Genomic DNA, 7,458 nt, shown 5'->3' on the forward strand with positions numbered 1-7,458 from the left:
TCCCTGAAGAGTAACCGCTCCTTAAACCCAACCGCTGCTCAATGATGCACACTCAATGTGCCGGTCACCTGTGCACATTTATGGCTCGGTGTAATATTTATGATGCTGGGAGCAACACGCTGTCGAAGGGGAACACCATTTCAGCTTATCTCGATGGGATGCGGCAGGTGCTCCGGACCTTAAAATTGAAGACTTTAAAGTTCTTTTACCACAAAGAATGCAATGAAATACCCGTTTCACGGTCATATCGCTACGACGAGAGATATGTGGCCTGTGTGCATGGATTCATTGATATTTATATCAAATTATGTGTCTGTGCATCACAGTATTATAATTACTAATCATCTATTCACTAAATTTGACCGTGGCCTGTTTTAGCATCAGAAAACGAATAAATAGAGGAATAACTAATTAATCGAAGGTCAATATCGCAAAAATCTGCTCAAATCACATTAAAAAAACATCTTATAACCAACATTACTGACAAAAATCAATCCTGTATGAGACTTTTCAAATATTTATAAGCGCCGTGTGCCGGTGGATATTTAACACGTGAGCTCCATACCACCTTTTAACGGGATGACTGAGTTAAACACTCGAGCTTCCAGCCCGACTCCCTTTGCCCAAAGCAAACACGGTTTGTACTATTTGATAGATCGATGAATGCGTCGGCTCTCTGTCTCCGAGCCGTCAGATAATCCCCATCATGGGAGTCTCCTTCATTTCCTCTTCCCGCTGCAACCTGTGTGCTTAGCTTTCAGCTTTTGTCCGAACCTTGTCGGCGTTCAAGTCCCGGCTCCTACCCGGCCTCTTTGTTTCCTGAAAGCGTCCCGAATTTAATCCGTGATAAAAGCCGGGGCTCATTGCTATACCAAAGAGGGAACTCTGATTAAAAGCCATACTGCTCGTGACGTGTGACTTCAGAATGAGTGCTGCTCTATACAGGTCAAGAATTCAGGCTGACCTCCAGAACAATGTTACAGTGGGCTCTGCTCGGGGGATTAACGCGACAACACTGAACAGTTTCTTCGCCCTCACATCTGCAAAAAAACTGCCGTTAAGGGGATTATGACGTGGTGTTATGTGTCCAGAGTTATGGCCAAGGGACAGGACTTAGCACTTCATGCCATGAGGAACTAAACCGGCCTTGACGAACAACGTGGACCTCCGCATCGCGGGTTCACCTGCTGGACGTCAGCAGAGGATGATCTCCGCTTGGATCGTCACCAATAACATATTCTTATTACCTTCGCATTGAAAATGCGGAAGGTAATGTTTTGATCGCCGTGTATTTATTTGTATGCGTGTTACTCGCATAACTCAAAAAATATTAAACCGAATCACATGAAATTTGGTGGGATGATTGGTTATTATCCGGGGACCATTTGATTCGATTTTGGGATCGATCGGGTCAAAGGTCAAGGTCATGAAAAGGTCAAAATCTTCTTTTTACCATAGCGCGGTCAATTTCTATCCAATTGGCAACTAATGCCAACATGTTTATAGTTCAATGCCCAATCTTGTGATATGCGAAGGTATGCGCTCTACCGAGTGCCCGTTCTAGTTGAATGATGTTAAGAGACATGAGATAGGGGGAAAGAAAAGGAGACGTCTCCTGCAAACAGCATCTTTTTAAAAGCCTGCAAATTGAACTGGTTTTAAAAAAAAACAAAGGTTCAGCTCGCAATTCTATTCGCCTTAAAGCTGTCCTCGCCGTTCCTCTGCCTGCTCTCAGAATTGGCACACGATTCACGAGCGGTTCTATAAATAGGCCCCAATCGCTCCCTGCAGTTAAAGTCCCATTCAGCGTGGGAGGAAAAGCCGTCAGCTGGAGGTGACAGGGCTCGCTTTCTAATTCATAAAGTTTGATACGCAGCTTGATTATTAACCTCCGACACATAAATGATCCCGTTGTTTCACTGGAACCCGGCAGACGATGCAGGAGGAATACAATAAGTTACTCGGTGGGTGTTGTTATGTTATTGTTAAGGAGAATTGGATGACAGTGAATATTTCCTCATGGAGTTATTAAAACAGAGTTGTATCCGTGATGTTGCGGCGGCGATGTGGGTTTCTGGGTAATGTAGTGCGGTGTGGAAAGGAGAGAACACTTAGGAGGCTATTTGGGGCTCTGGAGGTTCTGATTAATGATCAGGTTGAATGGCCCCGTGTTCTGTTTAATGAGTCATGAAATGCAACCGTATCATCCACTGACTGAGCTTCTCTTCAGAGGAACGACTGACCTCCGTTATTAAAAAATGACCGAGAAACTGTACCATGTGTCATAAAACTGACAAAATAATATACATTTAACAGTTTTTTGGTGCCAAAGTGGTCTTCAATAGAGCAGCGCCATCATTTTAGTTCTCAGATATGATTGTCAGATTAAGAAAAACCCTAATGGGATTTAATGTAAGTGATAAAGGAAAAAATCCACAGTTCTTCTGTTCGTAAAAAAGGTTTTAAAAGTTGATCTGACTTTGTTTTTTGTTTATTTCGATGCATCTTTTTTTCCATCTGGCTTATACTTAAGGTTCCTCGTTATTTACCGCCTTAGTTTCTAAGTCTCAATCACTGGTATTCATTTTATTTCTACCTCTTGATCCTATTCTAGTGACTTTCATCTATTTTAACATGTTGTAAATCTTTATCCTGCAAAATAATTTTGTGTTTTAACCTCGCGCTGTAAAGCCATTGTGTGAAAGGTGCTAAAAGAATAAAGATAAAGAGTTGCGTTATTTACTTTACCAGCAGCCACAGTTAATGGAGGAACTTCCCTTTATAATTATTAACACGTGGAAAAGAAGAATCCCAGCACATAAAGGAACTAGAACGGGCACTCAGTAGAGCGCATACCTTCGCATATCACAAAATTGGACATTGAATTCTGAACATGTTGGCATTAGTTGTATGCCAATTGGATAAAAATTGACCGTGCTATGGTAAAAAGAAGATTTTGACCTTTTCATGACCTTGACCTTTGACCCGATCGATCCCAAAATCTAATCAAATGGTCCCCGGATAATAACCAATCATCCCACCAAATTTCATGCGATTCGGTTTAATGCTTTTTGAGTTATGCGAGTAACACGCATACAAATAAATAAATAAATAAATACACGGCGATCAAAACACAACCTTCCGCACTTTCAATGCGAAGGTAATCAGTGGTGTTGCAGTGAGCGCCCGCCTAAAGACAGCTTACTCTGCATTTCTCACGAGGAGCCTTAACACGTGAAGATCTTATTAATAATATGAGCTGTATTGGAATTAAGAGTAATATAATGATCATACATTACACCAGCTCAGCAACATGTCATCAACGCTGTTCTCGCACGCTGAAAAACGATCCGACAGAAATGCAACGCGACAAAACACCGAAAACAAGCGAAGGGTCCCGTGAGCGCGGTCGCTTCCCTCTCCTCCTCGAAACACCTGCAGGCCCAGAGAAGGAAGGATTTTTGTAACGCCCGTGTGCAGATGCAGTCGCCCCCAACACAACATATCCCCCGAGCTTAGCGTAAATCCGGTAATAACAGCCCGCGCCTGAAATGAGGTTCTCAGATTTTGAAGATTAAAGCTGAGAGTTTGCAGAACACGCGATGCTGCTCCGGCAAATGACTGTTTAAACAGGCTTCAGGCGGGTTCGGGCTAAGACTAATATGAAGGACCGTCTCACCTGTAACACCGGTTACGGTCAGATAACCTGTAACTGAGGAGGGAGTTCATCTAATCATACAACCAACGGCTAAACCTTCTTAAACCCGACTCAAACAAACAAGGAATCTGTGCTTATGCCCCTAACGACTGACCGGGCAGAAAAACGGCTCACTTACAGTTTTGTTGGTAAAGCGCTGATAATTCAGAACTACATGTGTGTGTGTGTGTGTGTGTGTGTGTGTGTGTGTGTGTGTGTGTGGCCAGCTGATGAGACCAGGGCTGGTTTCACCAACTCATCCAATTGAGCTTCCCCAACTTTCGAAAGTAGGACATTTCTAAAGGACCGCCATATTGTTGATTATAAAGTTGTCTCTGATGTGATTGGTTCGTTAATGTTCGTCACGGTTTTCCAATTTCTTATTAAGAGGATGTCTCTATAGCAATCTGTGTTTGTAATGTTTTCAGCGTCCCGTTCTATTATCAAAATCGACCAGAAGATGAAGAGCATCGTGGGCTCAGAACGATAATATCCCACGGTACAAAATTATTATTTGTTATAATGACACACGTCAACGTCAAACTTACTTCAGAGAGCATTTCTCACGCTGCTGAAGTGATACGTGGACTCTTTGAACATAGTGGGCTGATATGTTTTGATTGATTAAACATTTATTCTTCAAAAAAGTCAAATATTTGGTAATTCCAGCTTCTCAAATGTGAGAATTTGCTACTTTTTTGTTTTTTTTGTTTCATTGGCGTAAACTGAATATCGTTGGGTTTGGGGCTGCTGGTCGAACACAACAAGTGATTTGAAGAGGTCACCTTGAACTCTGGAAGTTTAAACTAGTTTCTCACATTTTATAGACTAAACGACTCAACATGAGAAGAAAAAACATGCTTGCTTGAGGGAAAATGTATCTACGTTTTTTAGGTCTATACAAACTTTATCAGACGTTATAAACTAATCAATCAATCCTAGAATCAAAAAAGTAACACGCAGCTTAACTAATAATGAATAATTATGGCTGGGCATTATGATCTAAACTATGACACCATGGTATCTAAACTCAGTTGCCATTTTATTAGGTACACCTGCGTAATACTGAAAGGTGTTATAATACAGTCTTCGCATATTTATACACATGAACGTAGCATGAATTTATCATTACTTTCCGAGACAGAAAACTAGGTTAGTGAACAATGTAATTGGAACTTTTTCTAATGCGTTACATATTCAGTCTCTCTTTCAAGCTCTCAAACCAGAGTTGCTGATTTCTGGAAGAGTGGAAAGACGAAGTAAAACGAATGAAGTGAGTTTCACAATAACCGGTGAGGTAATGTGTTTCTTTCAATGGAGCCTATAGTGGCTTTGAGGAGGTCACATTACTTCTATATTTTGTATCTGAATAAATAATTAAAACTACATTCATTACATTGCGAGTCACATTTGTCATTTCAATGCCGATTGTAACATTTCACAGTAAAGACACAAGCCAGATGTCAGGTTGTGTGAAAGGTGCTAAAAGAATAAAGATAAAGAGTTGCGTTATTTACTTTACCAGCAGCCACAGTTAATGGAGGAACTTCCCTTTATAATTATTAACACGTGGAAAAGAAGAATCCCAGCACATAAAAGAACTAGAACGGGCACTTGGTAGAGCGCATACCTTCGCATATCACAAGATTGGGCATTGAATTATGAACATTTTAGCATTAGTTGAATGCCAATTGGATAAAAATGGACCATGCTATGGTAAAAAGAAGAGTTTGACCTTTTCATGACCTTGACCTTGACCTTTGATCCAATTGATCCCAAAATCTAATCAAATGGTCCCCGGATAATAACCAATCATCCCACCAAATGTCATGCGATTCGGTTTAATACTTTTTGTGTTATGCGAGTAACACGCATACAAATAAATAAATAAATACACGGCGATCAAAACATAACCTTCCGCATTTTCAATGCCAAGGTAATTAGCAGCAGTGTATTTCTTAAACAGGCGCCCTGACAGCGCTCACCATTAGCATCCAGCAGGTGTTCAGGTAGCTGCTGAAGAGCCAGACATTGCCCTCACGTGTTGGTGGAGACCCAAACGGAGCTAAAAGGAGAGTAAATATCCAACTTCAACTCCATTTCTGAACTTTACTTTACGTATCCTGGACACTTTAACCTGCTGAAAATTCACTTTGGTCACGGCCTTGTGTATGTGTTTTGTTTCCTCTGCATATTTAGTATTTCTGTATTAGTATTTAGCATTGTTATTGTGCTTTTTGTTTTATTTGTATCTTTTATTAATGCTCTAATGATCCTGCAATGTCCCCACTGTGGGACTAATAAAGGAATATCTAATCTAATCTAATGTTGTTATCAAAATTAAAACCAACCAAAATGAATCCATACACGACCCACTTGGAACAGGAACGACACTGACACGGCAACTTTCAAGAAGTGCATTGCGCTTCTAATCTTAAAACAAACACTGAATCTCCAAATGAATAAAAAAGGAAACACAAAGGCATTACTCACCCGGCGGAAAACTAAACCAGGTGAAACAAAACCCATGCAGTCGGACGAGGAAACGACAGGAAGGAGGGATGAGACGGGACAAAGTACACCATCTGCGGCGCTCGGGCTCTTCTTCTGTTTGTTCTTTTGTTAGCGGGCGATCGGTGTCCGGCCCGCTGCTCACCACCGCGTCGGCATCACCTCTGGCTCTGCTCTCCGATTGTTGCTCCGGCAATCTGAGCCCGGTGCCCAGATCAGCTCTAGGCAAATCTCGCGGTCCCTCTCGGCTCTCGCAGTCTCGTGCGGCATTAAAGCAACGGCCGCCGCGGGGAAAGATTAGAGATTAAAGTCGGAGCGGAATAACACGTGTGTCGTCTGATTGAGTTCAAACCGGCTTAAAATAAGAGATCCCGAGGAAAGGTTAGTAGGCTATGACGTAAAGCAGGTGTACGGGTCGTCATGGAGACGCCAGCAGGGGAACATGGAGGGAATGCAAACATGTTTACATGGCGGCGGGGAATTTTTTTTTCCCGAGGGCCCAGAGACACAGCAGGCTTCATTAGAAAACGGTTTAATACCTGCCCAACACTTTACTTACAGGCTCACGCAACAAAAAACTGAGCCACTAAGCAATGTTCAGAAATCCCCCAAACAATATTTGCATTTGAGTTTTTATTTGAGCTCTTAATTATTTTTCTTTTTTCGGGGTTGAAAAGATGCGCCAGGTCTCTATTCTGGACTTAAATAGACAGTTTATAGCTGAGCGATCAGGGAGGTAACAGGTGGGGATTGATGGCCTGTGACATAATAGCGAGGCACGCATCCAAGAACACTTTCATTCTTCTCCTCTTTTTTATATTTTCTTATCCTGGTTTTCAGGGAAGCGTTTATAAGACGAGGACAGATTTCCAGGCTATAAAAACCACTCGAGTCGACCCAGGTTGGCGACAACTATTCAGCGCCTCTCCTGCTCCCACAGAAATAAATCAAGCCCCCCAGCATCTTCCTCCCAGGGGATGACGTCAGAGAATTGAGTTTTCCGTGTTACCCCCAGTTTCTACAGCAACCGGAGGGTGGTGGTGCGGCGGGGGATGACACCGCCCTCTCCCTTGACCTGACCCGGGGAGAAACCCCTACTTTTTTTTCCAGGGGGGTATTGTTCATAACTCTTGAATGGATTGCCCTCTAATTCATCCCAGCATGTAGAGTCGGGTACAAAAGCCAGAAGAAGGTGCAGAACAAAAACCAACAGGGGCAGAGTTATAAAGCCATACATGCTGAAGTAAAAG

The 7,458-nt window shown here is 42.3% G+C and overlaps 1 protein-coding gene across 1 annotated transcript in view; it reads right to left on the bottom strand.

Moving 5' to 3' along the window:
* fhdc1 (FH2 domain containing 1) overlaps positions 1–6,289 on the bottom strand; it is a 28,807-nt gene extending 22,518 nt beyond the window's left edge. The window contains exon 1 of the mRNA XM_056410297.1: positions 6,191–6,289. The gene's annotated coding sequence lies outside the window, so the exon portion shown is untranslated. The remainder of the gene's footprint in view (positions 1–6,190) is intronic.
* Between the last annotated feature and the right edge of the window lie 1,169 nt (positions 6,290–7,458).

Source organism: Pseudoliparis swirei, chromosome 24 (genome assembly GCF_029220125.1).
Source record: "Pseudoliparis swirei isolate HS2019 ecotype Mariana Trench chromosome 24, NWPU_hadal_v1, whole genome shotgun sequence".
NCBI classification, from domain to species: Eukaryota; Metazoa; Chordata; class Actinopteri; order Perciformes; family Liparidae; genus Pseudoliparis; species Pseudoliparis swirei.